The sequence below is a fragment of the Centroberyx gerrardi genome, chromosome 4, assembly GCF_048128805.1.
Source record: "Centroberyx gerrardi isolate f3 chromosome 4, fCenGer3.hap1.cur.20231027, whole genome shotgun sequence".
Taxonomy (NCBI): domain Eukaryota; kingdom Metazoa; phylum Chordata; class Actinopteri; order Beryciformes; family Berycidae; genus Centroberyx; species Centroberyx gerrardi.
The window spans coordinates 32,738,629-32,752,999 of record NC_136000.1 but is presented as its reverse complement, the minus strand read 5'-3'; the positions used below and the strand labels follow the sequence as shown (position 1 = coordinate 32,752,999).

The 14,371-nt window shown below is 47.9% G+C and overlaps 8 non-coding genes and 1 pseudogene across 8 annotated transcripts; all 9 read right to left on the bottom strand.

Moving 5' to 3' along the window:
* Positions 1–4,125: 4,125 nt before the first annotated feature.
* On the bottom strand, positions 4,126–4,241 carry LOC144538650 (U5 spliceosomal RNA). Its single transcript, XR_013504436.1, has one exon. It is a non-coding gene; the product is annotated as a U5 spliceosomal RNA (small nuclear RNA).
* Positions 4,242–4,824: 583 nt separating this feature from the next.
* LOC144538869 (U2 spliceosomal RNA) lies at positions 4,825–5,000 on the bottom strand (annotated as a pseudogene).
* Positions 5,001–10,747: 5,747 nt separating this feature from the next.
* LOC144538649 (U5 spliceosomal RNA) lies at positions 10,748–10,863 on the bottom strand. The gene has a single exon (XR_013504435.1). It is a non-coding gene; the product is annotated as a U5 spliceosomal RNA (small nuclear RNA).
* A 583-nt stretch (positions 10,864–11,446) lies between these two features.
* On the bottom strand, positions 11,447–11,637 carry LOC144538805 (U2 spliceosomal RNA). Its single transcript, XR_013504589.1, has one exon. It is a non-coding gene; the product is annotated as a U2 spliceosomal RNA (small nuclear RNA).
* A 167-nt stretch (positions 11,638–11,804) lies between these two features.
* On the bottom strand, positions 11,805–11,920 carry LOC144538648 (U5 spliceosomal RNA). Its single transcript, XR_013504434.1, has one exon. It is a non-coding gene; the product is annotated as a U5 spliceosomal RNA (small nuclear RNA).
* A 583-nt stretch (positions 11,921–12,503) lies between these two features.
* On the bottom strand, positions 12,504–12,694 carry LOC144538804 (U2 spliceosomal RNA). Its single transcript, XR_013504588.1, has one exon. It is a non-coding gene; the product is annotated as a U2 spliceosomal RNA (small nuclear RNA).
* Positions 12,695–12,861: 167 nt separating this feature from the next.
* Positions 12,862–12,977, bottom strand: LOC144538646 (U5 spliceosomal RNA). The gene has a single exon (XR_013504432.1). It is a non-coding gene; the product is annotated as a U5 spliceosomal RNA (small nuclear RNA).
* Positions 12,978–13,560: 583 nt separating this feature from the next.
* Positions 13,561–13,751, bottom strand: LOC144538802 (U2 spliceosomal RNA). Its single transcript, XR_013504586.1, has one exon. It is a non-coding gene; the product is annotated as a U2 spliceosomal RNA (small nuclear RNA).
* A 167-nt stretch (positions 13,752–13,918) lies between these two features.
* LOC144538645 (U5 spliceosomal RNA) lies at positions 13,919–14,034 on the bottom strand. The gene has a single exon (XR_013504431.1). It is a non-coding gene; the product is annotated as a U5 spliceosomal RNA (small nuclear RNA).
* Between the last annotated feature and the right edge of the window lie 337 nt (positions 14,035–14,371).

The following is a 14,371-nucleotide window of genomic DNA, read 5'->3' as shown; positions in this document are numbered from 1 at the left end:
GTCGTCTCGGTCGCTGTCCACGGTCCGTAAGTTTGGGCTTGAGTCTTATCTCGGTTAAGCTTTGACCCAGAGGCCTGTCCGAACCAGTCAGTCAAGTCCAGTGTCCTGTTGACAGATAAAAGGTCAGTACATAAAATGTTAAAATCGTCCATATATATTGCACATTTGGTGGTCAATCCCCCGCTCCCCGGGATTGCCACCCCATTGATTCTTTGGTCCCTTCTCAAGATCTGTGCCAACGGCTCTATACAGGTCACGTAGAGGAGGGCTGATAACGGACAACCCTGACGGACACCGCAGTGTATGTTAACTGCTTTTGTTAGATGCCCATTAACAACAAATCTGCTGGTAATGTCCCGGTACAGCAATCCCACCCAAGCTATAAACCTTTCTGGAAACCCCATTTTTTGCAGTACCTGGAAAAGGTACTGGTGCGAGATCCGATCAAAGGCTTTCTCAAAATCTAAATTTAGGACTACTAGCCGGATGTTTCTGTCTCTCGCATAACAGATGGTGTCTCGGATCAGTACGAGGCTGTCGGTGATCTTCCTCCCCGGGATGGCACAGGCTTGATCCGGGTGAATCACCTCCTCTAAAACCAGGGACATACGAGCAGATAAAAGTTTACTAAAAAGTTTGCAGTCAAGATTTAAGAGGGTGATAGGTCTCCAGTTTTTCAGTTCAGTCCTGTCATTTTTTTTGTATAGTAGAGTCACTATCCCTGCTCTAAAACTGTCAGGTAGTCTGTCTAGTCCTTCGAAATCCATAAAAACAGAAAGTAGGTCCGGTGCTAAAATGTCCCAAAAAGTCAGATAAAAGTCCAAGGGAAGCCCGTCTTCTCCTGGGGACTTCCCTTTCTTAAAATTTTGTACACATTTATCTAACTCTAAAAGGGTAAAACCTTGGGTTAAAAGCACACTGTCCTTTACTGTTTTGTCAATGAATTTTAAAACCTCTGTCATGGTGTCTGTTTTAATATTTTTTTCTTTGTAAAGATCCCCGTAAAAGCTCTCTATAGTGTCTTTGATTTCTTCTGTTGTGTTTGCTGTGTACCCACTTTCTTTTTTTAGTTGTAAAATACCCCCCCCTTTGTTGACAATTTTCTTAAAAAAATATCTGGTACACTTTTCCCCTTCCTCGATCTCCCTTTCTTTACTTCTTAGAATGACACCCTTACTTTTAATGTCTGCTAAAACCGACATTTCTGTTTTGACTTGTTTAATATCTTCGCTAAAATCCATGCCCTGTTGCTGTAGTTTAAAATAGCGCTGTAGTCGCTTCTGCAGTCCCAGCATGCGTCTGTTTTCCTTATCTTTTTTCTTTTGACCTGCCTTTCTAAAAAAGGTCTGGGTCTTTCCCTTCACCATTTCCCACCAGTGTGCACGTGTGTCGTACAAGTCTTGAAGGGTCTGCCACTCTTTATACTGCTCCCTGAACTGGCTAACTAACTCCCTATCCTCTAACAGGGAGCAGTTGAGCTTCCACAGACCACTTCCTGTTGTCAAACCCGAAAAAGGTGAGAGGGTGCAGGAGAGCATTATGTGATCAGAGAAGAAAACAGGGGTCAATCTAGCATCGGTTGGCGGGCAGTCCCTTGTAAAAATATAGTCTATGCGAGAGGCTCTGTTGCCGTCACCACTGAACCAGGTGAAGCCTTCCTCTCCGGGATGCATGATTTTAAAACAGTCTTGGAGTTTAAAATCCCTGCATAAACCCTGCAATAAACACGATGTTTTATCAATTTTAAAATCCTCCCCTGCCCCCTTCCTATCCTTGCTGGATAAAACACAGTTAAAATCCCCTCCTACCACTAGCGGTGCCCTACCCAGCAAGTGGGACTGCAGGTCTTCTAAAAGGTCATACCTGTCGTTTCTGTCGTTAAAACCATAAATATTTAGTACGTTAAAATCCTTTCCCATGTACGTCAGATGTGCTAAAAGTGCCCGCCCGTCTCTCACCACAGTGCTGCCCTTCACCAGAATAGAGGGGTTTTGAATTAAAATGGCCACTCCATCGTTCCTGTTTTCATTTGATCCGCTCCATATGGATTCTTGTGGCCACTTCTCCTCCCATTCCCTGTAGTGTTTTAAAAACGGTATGGCACACTCCTGGAGTAAAAACACATCTGCATTAAAAGCACTCAGAAAGGATAAAACTGTTGTGGCTCTAACTCCTGACCTCACACTTCTCACATTGAGGGTGGAAATGATGAGGGTCATGTGTATTATGTTTAAAACAACAGGCATGACAGTTTAAAAGAATTGAAATAACAGGGTTAAAAACCTAAAAGAGAAATGCAGCTAACCAAATAATTGTGAATGCAGCTCTTCCTTTCCCTTTATGGGGGAAAGGGGAGGGGTCTGAGCTCCATTCCCTTTCCGGACTCTGGCAGCTGGTCTTGGGGGTAATGCCGCGTTCAGTACTGAGTCCTTGGGGGTTGATTGCAGAGCTACATTTAAAAAGGAGACCTGGTTTGGAGAACTGGAGGGGAAGACTCTGGACTCCTCCACAGACGAGCTGTCTGAGGGGTACACAGCTCTCCCCCGCTTCCCTGAGGCTCCAGGAGTCTCAGGGGACAGTTCTGAAGCAGGCCTCTTGATTTGCTGGGCATCGGGGAGGGGGCCATCATTTCCAGTTCCGCTCTCTGCCTGCATTGCCTCCTCTCCCTCAGCACTCTCCATTTGTGGGGCAATAACAGGCCCCTCCCCCTCTCCCGCCTCACCTGATCCCTCTCCTCCAACCACAGGATTTGGCGGGAGATTTGAATTTTCTAGCCCAGCCTTTTCAATTTGCTCTCCAACTGCCTCCCTTTGTCCACCATCTTGTTCCTCATTCTCGGCCTTCTTGTTAGCCTTTAGCTTGTTGGCAAAGGATTTTGGGCAATCTCTGAAGATATGATTTGACTCTCCACAAAGATTACACTTTCTGCCATTTGGACACTGCTCAAAAGCATGCCCAATTTCTCTACACTTCCCACAAACAATTTTTTGGCACGCTTCTACCAGGTGCCCATGCTCACCACACTTGCGGCAGAGCTTGGGTTGTCCCTGGTAGTGAATGTAGCCTCTGTTGTCTCCCAGAACTATCATTGATGGCAGATGTTTCAGGCCCTGGTAGCCCTGGGGGTCCTGCCATTGTTGAATGGGGACCCTCCAGGCGCAAGTCCAAATGCCATCCTCATCTCTCACTTTGGTAGCCTGGCCCTTAACAGTGCAATATCTTCCCAGCCACAAACAAATGTCATCTGCATTCACTGTCTCATTGAACATTCTGACAATAACCACTTTTGAGGCATTGTCAGTCAGTTTCTCTACATTGAAAGCAGAAAACTGGGTTTTTACCTTTTCAAAGCGTGTCCAAAATTCTCTATGCACAATCGCGGATCCGAAACTTACATCGAATCCTTTGTTGAAGGGAAGGGTCAAAATACAATTCAAGTCCTTTGCCGTGAAACCTAATGCCTTTTGTATGAGCTTCCTGGAGAAGTCCATTCTGGACATCTCCAGGAGCCTGCCATCTTTTTCTTTAAACTTAAAACGCACGCTGTGGTGCCTCCGCATGCCGGCATGGCCAGCCGACATGGTGGGGACACCACACGTTAAGAACAATTAAGAAAACTAAACCACCACGTACAAAAACCAAAGAACTAAAAACAGGGCTAAAAAGGAGAATAAAACAGTGAAATCACTCCTAAAAGGTGAAATACAAAACACTTACCTTTTCTCGGGTGGTTTGGTCTTGGTGAAGGTCTCACAGAGGGCAGGCAAGCAAAGACTCTGAGCCGATGAATTCCTGTTGGTGAAAGAAATACAACCACAAAAAATTGTAATATTTTTCACTTTAGGAATAAATATATTATCCTCCCAAGTGTGGGTAACAATCAATGCCACAAACAGGCAAGAATTTTTACCACCAGCAGGAGGCGATCGCAGTCTTAGCCAAAAGGCCGAGAAGCGATAACCCCTGGCCGTTGGCAGCACAAGGCCGCCCCTCCGGTCCGGTCCGTCCTCGTCGGGGTGTCACAGTATTTTGCCATAACAACTGCTGGTGCTTAGCACCTCCGCCCACGGAGTCTCTGGTGTACTTGTTGACCTAGTTTTCTATTTCCTTGCACAACGGTACAGGGCTCAGCCAAAGTGCTAAGCCCGCCAAAAATACCTTTAACTCTTTGGTGTTACTCTCCACGGAAGTCTTTAGTAAAAGGCGAAAGACTTATGCGTTATGAAGAGAAACCAGAGTAAGTACAGCCTCCGGCCACAAGAGCAGCCAAAGACCCTAGTCGTCTCGGTCAACAGCTTCACGGTGCTCCCCGTTTGGCTAGCTGCATAGCAAAGTACAGGCCACGCCTTTGCTGGCACTCCACCCCGCCTTCTCAGGAGCTTAATCCAATCCGATGACCCGGAAACTCATGCGTAGCCATTGCGCGCAGGCTCCTAGAGCCACTGCAATGACTGGTCAATCCCCCGTGCTCAAAATCACTGGTCTTGTTGTGTTAAAGTGCGCAAAGCTTGAGGGGAACAGGCCGCGCTTGTTTGTACAGCATGTCTACCCGTCGGGGCAATTGAACCCTTGTCCCCTGCGCAACAAGTAGGAAGATTGGCCACTGTACTAAGCAGGAGCACACTCTTTCACACCCTGAATAAGCTACCGGTGAGAATAGATTAGCTAAGGCAAACGGGGAGAAAACGCAGCACAGGCTGCTTTGACCAATTTCGAGGCGCACAAAAGCGCCGTCCACTTTGTTCTTGGTCTTTCGGTCAAATTAGGTATGACTTGCAGACTGGCTTTCCATGTTTTCAAACGTTGCTTTTCCACAGAGTGAGAGAAGGGTGCACCGTTCCCAGCGGCACTGCAATACCGGGTCGATGCGTGGAGCGAACGGAGCAAGCCCCTTTTTCAACTCCTGGTTCTAAAAATCCGTTTAATATGTTGTCCCCTTATAGAGGACGTATCAGATATTAAACTGATAAGAACAGATTTTTTCTTTCGAAAAAATTTATTGACACTTTTTTCATAAAGTCGTACACTGTTTACAATCATAAAATCCTTCACAAACACACATCTTTTCAAAATACAACAAACAAATAAATATGAATACTCTGTAAAACCACGTTCCTTTGTTTAAAACAATAAAAGCAATTGTTTTAAAGTGGATTACAGATAAGATAACGTTGTATTAAAAGTTGTGGAAAATAAATAAATAAATGAATAAATAAATAATTGTCTCTGTGTATATCAGTGTACATTCGTTGTGCAGGGGCGGGATGAGTCCCTAACAAGGATCAACTCATCCCGCTCTCCCGAACAGCTTTGGGTCTCTCGGAACCTGTTCCTGGTGCTCAGAGGGGACCCTCTCCCTTCTGCTCCTTCCCACCTGCCACACCCGGAGAGCCAGGCCGCCGCTGCCTTGACCCTTTATTTGTGTGGCTCCGGCTCCCACGTCCGAATGGGCACAGAGGCGATTCTTCTTTGTGGCTGCGTCCTAGGCCTGCCGCCTGCAGCGACGGCTGCTTGCACCGCCGCTGTGGCCATCTGGATCGCAGCCACGGGGGGGATCTGCATGTGCTTCCTTACCAGCAGGTTTCTGGAGGTCCATATGGCGTCTTTGATGGCGGCCAGGGTGAGCCACTGTTTGGCAAAGTCTGCTGGTAATGTTTGTTCCTGGCCCACCCCGTACAGCACTAGCTGTGCTGTCAGGACCTCCCCTGCTGGTAAGTACGGGAATTTTAGGGAGCCGGCCATTGCCCACTGGTCTACAGCAGCGCTGCACTCCCAGAGCAGATGCCTCACCGACTCAGGCGCGCCACACCCCGGTCGGGGGCAAGTTGAGAGCGTTGACATGCCCCGGGAGTGCATTACGGACCTGACTGGGAGGATCTCATGAGCCACCATCCACGACAGGTCCCGGAGTCTGTTCGGGAGGGCGGGATGGTTTACGTTGCGCCAAACTGTTGAGGACTCACCTATTGTGAGCCCGCGCACTGGATACATTGATTCCCGCTCCTGCACAACAGAGAGAAGAGAGCGATGGTGGGTTAAAATAGACAGCTCCTCTTGCTCTAGTTTAAAATGCTTTAAGAATTTCCGGATAAAAGCGTAGGCCGGTGGCAGATTAAAAGACACAGGTACTCTAAGATCAATGGGTAAAACTTTTAGGTGTCTGAGGTAGGACCCCATCCAGAATCGTGCCATTGCTGTCGTTTTGTCATCTCTGGATGGGGCTGTGGCGTAGGTGATGTGCAGGGTGCTGTATCGGCTTCCTAAAAACTGGTGTAGGTCCGGGACTCCCTTTCCTCCTTTCTCTTTCGGCTTTTTCATCACCTCTCTCCTCAGCCTCTCCCACTTGGACCCCCACAGGAAATAAAAGATGGCGCGTTCCAGATCTAAAAGCACTCTTCGTGGTGGGATAAAAACAGAACTGATTAATAAAAGCAAAGGTAAAATCACTGCTTTAATGATTAAAACCTTTCCTTCCATTGTCAGTCTTCTAAGTCCCCAGTACCCTAGTCTCTGTCTAACTTTCCCTACCACGTCTGGCCAGTTTCCTTTTCCTCCCCCCTCCCTGTCAAATTTAACCCCCAGTATTTTTTGGTCAGTCTGGGTCACAGTCAAGGGGAGTCCTGTCGTCTCGGTCGCTGTCCACGGTCCGTAAGTTTGGGCTTGAGTCTTATCTCGGTTAAGCTTTGACCCAGAGGCCTGTCCGAACCAGTCAGTCAAGTCCAGTGTCCTGTTGACAGATAAAAGGTCAGTACATAAAATGTTAAAATCGTCCATATATATTGCACATTTGGTGGTCAATCCCCCGCTCCCCGGGATTGCCACCCCATTGATTCTTTGGTCCCTTCTCAAGATCTGTGCCAACGGCTCTATACAGGTCACGTAGAGGAGGGCTGATAACGGACAACCCTGACGGACACCGCAGTGTATGTTAACTGCTTTTGTTAGATGCCCATTAACAACAAATCTGCTGGTAATGTCCCGGTACAGCAATCCCACCCAAGCTATAAACCTTTCTGGAAACCCCATTTTTTGCAGTACCTGGAAAAGGTACTGGTGCGAGATCCGATCAAAGGCTTTCTCAAAATCTAAATTTAGGACTACTAGCCGGATGTTTCTGTCTCTCGCATAACAGATGGTGTCTCGGATCAGTACGAGGCTGTCGGTGATCTTCCTCCCCGGGATGGCACAGGCTTGATCCGGGTGAATCACCTCCTCTAAAACCAGGGACATACGAGCAGATAAAAGTTTACTAAAAAGTTTGCAGTCAAGATTTAAGAGGGTGATAGGTCTCCAGTTTTTCAGTTCAGTCCTGTCATTTTTTTTGTATAGTAGAGTCACTATCCCTGCTCTAAAACTGTCAGGTAGTCTGTCTAGTCCTTCGAAATCCATAAAAACAGAAAGTAGGTCCGGTGCTAAAATGTCCCAAAAAGTCAGATAAAAGTCCAAGGGAAGCCCGTCTTCTCCTGGGGACTTCCCTTTCTTAAAATTTTGTACACATTTATCTAACTCTAAAAGGGTAAAACCTTGGGTTAAAAGCACACTGTCCTTTACTGTTTTGTCAATGAATTTTAAAACCTCTGTCATGGTGTCTGTTTTAATATTTTTTTCTTTGTAAAGATCCCCGTAAAAGCTCTCTATAGTGTCTTTGATTTCTTCTGTTGTGTTTGCTGTGTACCCACTTTCTTTTTTTAGTTGTAAAATACCCCCCCCTTTGTTGACAATTTTCTTAAAAAAATATCTGGTACACTTTTCCCCTTCCTCGATCTCCCTTTCTTTACTTCTTAGAATGACACCCTTACTTTTAATGTCTGCTAAAACCGACATTTCTGTTTTGACTTGTTTAATATCTTCGCTAAAATCCATGCCCTGTTGCTGTAGTTTAAAATAGCGCTGTAGTCGCTTCTGCAGTCCCAGCATGCGTCTGTTTTCCTTATCTTTTTTCTTTTGACCTGCCTTTCTAAAAAAAGTCTGGGTCTTTCCCTTCACCATTTCCCACCAGTGTGCACGTGTGTCGTACAAGTCTTGAAGGGTCTGCCACTCTTTATACTGCTCCCTGAACTGGCTAACTAACTCCCTATCCTCTAACAGGGAGCAGTTGAGCTTCCACAGACCACTTCCTGTTGTCAAACCCGAAAAAGGTGAGAGGGTGCAGGAGAGCATTATGTGATCAGAGAAGAAAACAGGGGTCAATCTAGCATCGGTTGGCGGGCAGTCCCTTGTAAAAATATAGTCTATGCGAGAGGCTCTGTTGCCGTCACCACTGAACCAGGTGAAGCCTTCCTCTCCGGGATGCATGATTTTAAAACAGTCTTGGAGTTTAAAATCCCTGCATAAACCTTGCAATAAACACGATGTTTTATCAATTTTAAAATCCTCCCCTGCCCCCTTCCTATCCTTGCTGGATAAAACACAGTTAAAATCCCCTCCTACCACTAGCGGTGCCCTACCCAGCAAGTGGGACTGCAGGTCTTCTAAAAGGTCATACCTGTCGTTTCTGTCGTTAAAACCATAAATATTTAGTACGTTAAAATCCTTTCCCATGTACGTCAGATGTGCTAAAAGTGCCCGCCCGTCTCTCACCACAGTGCTGCCCTTCACCAGAATAGAGGGGTTTTTAATTAAAATGGCCACTCCATCGTTCCTGTTTTCATTTGATCCGCTCCATATGGATTCTTGTGGCCACTTCTCCTCCCATTCCCTGTAGTGTTTTAAAAACGGTATGGCACACTCCTGGAGTAAAAACACATCTGCATTAAAAGCACTCAGAAAGGATAAAACTGTTGTGGCTCTAACTCCTGACCTCACACTTCTCACATTGAGGGTGGAAATGATGAGGGTCATGTGTATTATGTTTAAAACAACAGGCATGACAGTTTAAAAGAATTGAAATAACAGGGTTAAAAACCTAAAAGAGAAATGCAGCTAACCAAATAATTGTGAATGCAGCTCTTCCTTTCCCTTTATGGGGGAAAGGGGAGGGGTCTGAGCTCCATTCCCTTTCCGGACTCTGGCAGCTGGTCTTGGGGGTAATGCCGCGTTCAGTACTGAGTCCTTGGGGGTTGATTGCAGAGCTACATTTAAAAAGGAGACCTGGTTTGGAGAACTGGAGGGGAAGACTCTGGACTCCTCCACAGACGAGCTGTCTGAGGGGTACACAGCTCTCCCCCGCTTCCCTGAGGCTCCAGGAGTCTCAGGGGACAGTTCTGAAGCAGGCCTCTTGATTTGCTGGGCATCGGGGAGGGAGCCATCATTTCCAGTTCCGCTCTCTGCCTGCATTGCCTCCTCTCCCTCAGCACTCTCCATTTGTGGGGCAATAACAGGCCCCTCCCCCTCTCCCGCCTCACCTGATCCCTCTCCTCCAACCACAGGATTTGGCGGGAGATTTGAATTTTCTAGCCCAGCCTTTTCAATTTGCTCTCCAACTGCCTCCCTTTGTCCACCATCTTGTTCCTCATTCTCGGCCTTCTTGTTAGCCTTTAGCTTGTTGGCAAAGGATTTTGGGCAATCTCTGAAGATATGATTTGACTCTCCACAAAGATTACACTTTCTGCCATTTGGACACTGCTCAAAAGCATGCCCAATTTCTCTACACTTCCCACAAACAATTTTTTGGCACGCTTCTACCAGGTGCCCATGCTCACCACACTTGCGGCAGAGCTTGGGTTGTCCCTGGTAGTGAATGTAGCCTCTGTTGTCTCCCAGAACTATCATTGATGGCAGATGTTTCAGGCCCTGGTAGCCCTGGGGGTCCTGCCATTGTTGAATGGGGACCCTCCAGGCGCAAGTCCAAATGCCATCCTCATCTCTCACTTTGGTAGCCTGGCCCTTAACAGTGCAATATCTTCCCAGCCACAAACAAATGTCATCTGCATTCACTGTCTCATTGAACATTCTGACAATAACCACTTTTGAGGCATTGTCAGTCAGTTTCTCTACATTGAAAGCAGAAAACTGGGTTTTTACCTTTTCAAAGCGTGTCCAAAATTCTCTATGCACAATCGCGGATCCGAAACTTACATCGAATCCTTTGTTGAAGGGAAGGGTCAAAATACAATTCAAGTCCTTTGCCGTGAAACCTAATGCCTTTTGTATGAGCTTCCTGGAGAAGTCCATTCTGGACATCTCCAGGAGCCTGCCATCTTTTTCTTTAAACTTAAAACGCACGCTGTGGTGCCTCAGCATGCCGGCATGGCCAGCCGACATGGTGGGGACACCACACGTTAAGAACAATTAAGAAAACTAAACCACCACGTACAAAAACCAAAGAACTAAAAACAGGGCTAAAAAGGAGAATAAAACAGTGAAATCACTCCTAAAAGGTGAAATACAAAACACTTACCTTTTCTCGGGTGGTTTGGTCTTGGTGAAGGTCTCACAGAGGGCAGGCAAGCAAAGACTCTGAGCCGATGAATTCCTGTTGGTGAAAGAAATACAACCACAAAAAATTGTAATATTTTTCACTTTAGGAATAAATATATTATCCTCCCAAGTGTGGGTAACAATCAATGCCACAAACAGGCAAGAATTTTTACCACCAGCAGGAGGCGATCGCAGTCTTAGCCAAAAGGCCGAGAAGCGATAACCCCTGGCCGTTGGCAGCACAAGGCCGCCCCTCCGGTCCGGTCCGTCCTCGTCGGGGTGTCACAGTATTTTGCCATAACAACTGCTGGTGCTTAGCACCTCCGCCCACGGAGTCTCTGGTGTACTTGTTGACCTAGTTTTCTATTTCCTTGCACAACGGTACAGGGCTCAGCCAAAGTGCTAAGCCCGCCAAAAATACCTTTAACTCTTTGGTGTTACTCTCCACGGAAGTCTTTAGTAAAAGGCGAAAGACTTATGCGTTATGAAGAGAAACCAGAGTAAGTACAGCCTCCGGCCACAAGAGCAGCCAAAGACCCTAGTCGTCTCGGTCAACAGCTTCACGGTGCTCCCCGTTTGGCTAGCTGCATAGCAAAGTACAGGCCACGCCTTTGCTGGCACTCCACCCCGCCTTCTCAGGAGCTTAATCCAATCCGATGACCCGGAAACTCATGCGTAGCCATTGCGCGCAGGCTCCTAGAGCCACTGCAATGACTGGTCAATCCCCCGTGCTCAAAATCACTGGTCTTGTTGTGTTAAAGTGCGCAAAGCTTGAGGTGAACAGGCCGCGCTTGTTTGTACAGCATGTCTACCCGTCGGGGCAATTGAACCCTTGTCCCCTGCGCAACAAGTAGGAAGATTGGCCACTGTACTAAGCAGGAGCACACTCTTTCACACCCTGAATAAGCTACCGGTGAGAATAGATTAGCTAAGGCAAACGGGGAGAAAACGCAGCACAGGCTGCTTTGACCAATTTCGAGGCGCACAAAAGCGCCGTCCACTTTGTTCTTGGTCTTTCGGTCAAATTAGGTATGACTTGCAGACTGGCTTTCCATGTTTTCAAACGTTGCTTTTCCACAGAGTGAGAGAAGGGTGCACCGTTCCCAGCGGCACTGCAATACCGGGTCGATGCGTGGAGCGAACGGAGCAAGCCCCTTTTTCAACTCCTGGTTCTAAAAATCCGTTTAATATGTTGTCCCCTTATAGAGGACGTATCAGATATTAAACTGATAAGAACAGATACTACACTTGATCTTAGCCAAAAGGCCGAGAAGCGATAACCCCTGGCCGTTGGCAGCACAAGGCCGCCCCTCCGGTCCGGTCCGTCCTCGTCGGGGTGTCACAGTATTTTGCCATAACAACTGCTGGTGCTTAGCACCTCCGCCCACGGAGTCTCTGGTGTACTTGTTGACCTAGTTTTCTATTTCCTTGCACAACGGTACAGGGCTCAGCCAAAGTGCTAAGCCCGCCAAAAATACCTTTAACTCTTTGGTGTTACTCTCCACGGAAGTCTTTAGTAAAAGGCGAAAGACTTATGCGTTATGAAGAGAAACCAGAGTAAGTACAGCCTCCGGCCACAAGAGCAGCCAAAGACCCTAGTCGTCTCGGTCAACAGCTTCACGGTGCTCCCCGTTTGGCTAGCTGCATAGCAAAGTACAGGCCACGCCTTTGCTGGCACTCCACCCCGCCTTCTCAGGAGCTTAATCCAATCCGATGACCCGGAAACTCATGCGTAGCCATTGCGCGCAGGCTCCTAGAGCCACTGCAATGACTGGTCAATCCCCCGTGCTCAAAATCACTGGTCTTGTTGTGTTAAAGTGCGCAAAGCTTGAGGGGAACAGGCCGCGCTTGTTTGTACAGCATGTCTACCCGTCGGGGCAATTGAACCCTTGTCCCCTGCGCAACAAGTAGGAAGATTGGCCACTGTACTAAGCAGGAGCACACTCTTTCACACCCTGAATAAGCTACCGGTGAGAATAGATTAGCTAAGGCAAACGGGGAGAAAACGCAGCACAGGCTGCTTTGACCAATTTCGAGGCGCACAAAAGCGCCGTCCACTTTGTTCTTGGTCTTTCGGTCAAATTAGGTATGACTTGCAGACTGGCTTTCCATGTTTTCAAACGTTGCTTTTCCACAGAGTGAGAGAAGGGTGCACCGTTCCCAGCGGCACTGCAATACCGGGTCGATGCGTGGAGCGAACGGAGCAAGCCCCTTTTTCAACTCCTGGTTCTAAAAATCCGTTTAATATGTTGTCCCCTTATAGAGGACGTATCAGATATTAAACTGATAAGAACAGATACTACACTTGATCTTAGCCAAAAGGCCGAGAAGCGATAACCCCTGGCCGTTGGCAGCACAAGGCCGCCCCTCCGGTCCGGTCCGTCCTCGTCGGGGTGTCACAGTATTTTGCCATAACAACTGCTGGTGCTTAGCACCTCCGCCCACGGAGTCTCTGGTGTACTTGTTGACCTAGTTTTCTATTTCCTTGCACAACGGTACAGGGCTCAGCCAAAGTGCTAAGCCCGCCAAAAATACCTTTAACTCTTTGGTGTTACTCTCCACGGAAGTCTTTAGTAAAAGGCGAAAGACTTATGCGTTATGAAGAGAAACCAGAGTAAGTACAGCCTCCGGCCACAAGAGCAGCCAAAGACCCTAGTCGTCTCGGTCAACAGCTTCACGGTGCTCCCCGTTTGGCTAGCTGCATAGCAAAGTACAGGCCACGCCTTTGCTGGCACTCCACCCCGCCTTCTCAGGAGCTTAATCCAATCCGATGACCCGGAAACTCATGCGTAGCCATTGCGCGCAGGCTCCTAGAGCCACTGCAATGACTGGTCAATCCCCCGTGCTCAAAATCACTGGTCTTGTTGTGTTAAAGTGCGCAAAGCTTGAGGTGAACAGGCCGCGCTTGTTTGTACAGCATGTCTACCCGTCGGGGCAATTGAACCCTTGTCCCCTGCGCAACAAGTAGGAAGATTGGCCACTGTACTAAGCAGGAGCACACTCTTTCACACCCTGAATAAGCTACCGGTGAGAATAGATTAGCTAAGGCAAACGGGGAGAAAACGCAGCACAGGCTGCTTTGACCAATTTCGAGGCGCACAAAAGCGCCGTCCACTTTGTTCTTGGTCTTTCGGTCAAATTAGGTATGACTTGCAGACTGGCTTTCCATGTTTTCAAACGTTGCTTTTCCACAGAGTGAGAGAAGGGTGCACCGTTCCCAGCGGCACTGCAATACCGGGTCGATGCGTGGAGCGAACGGAGCAAGCCCCTTTTTCAACTCCTGGTTCTAAAAATCCGTTTAATATGTTGTCCCCTTATAGAGGACGTATCAGATATTAAACTGATAAGAACAGATACTACACTTGATCTTAGCCAAAAGGCCGAGAAGCGATAACCCCTGGCCGTTGGCAGCACAAGGCCGCCCCTCCGGTCCGGTCCGTCCTCGTCGGGGTGTCACAGTATTTTGCCATAACAACTGCTGGTGCTTAGCACCTCCGCCCACGGAGTCTCTGGTGTACTTGTTGACCTAGTTTTCTATTTCCTTGCACAACGGTACAGGGCTCAGCCAAAGTGCTAAGCCCGCCAAAAATACCTTTAACTCTTTGGTGTTACTCTCCACGGAAGTCTTTAGTAAAAGGCGAAAGACTTATGCGTTATGAAGAGAAACCAGAGTAAGTACAGCCTCCGGCCACAAGAGCAGCCAAAGACCCTAGTCGTCTCGGTCAACAGCTTCACGGTGCTCCCCGTTTGGCTAGCTGCATAGCAAAGTACAGGCCACGCCTTTGCTGGCACTCCACCCCGCCTTCTCAGGAGCTTAATCCAATCCGATGACCCGGAAACTCATGCGTAGCCATTGCGCGCAGGCTCCTAGAGCCACTGCAATGACTGGTCAATCCCCCGTGCTCAAAATCACTGGTCTTGTTGTGTTAAAGTGCGCAAAGCTTGAGGGGAACAGGCCGCGCTTGTTTGTACAGCATGTCTACCCGTCGGGGCAATTGAACCCTTGTCCCCT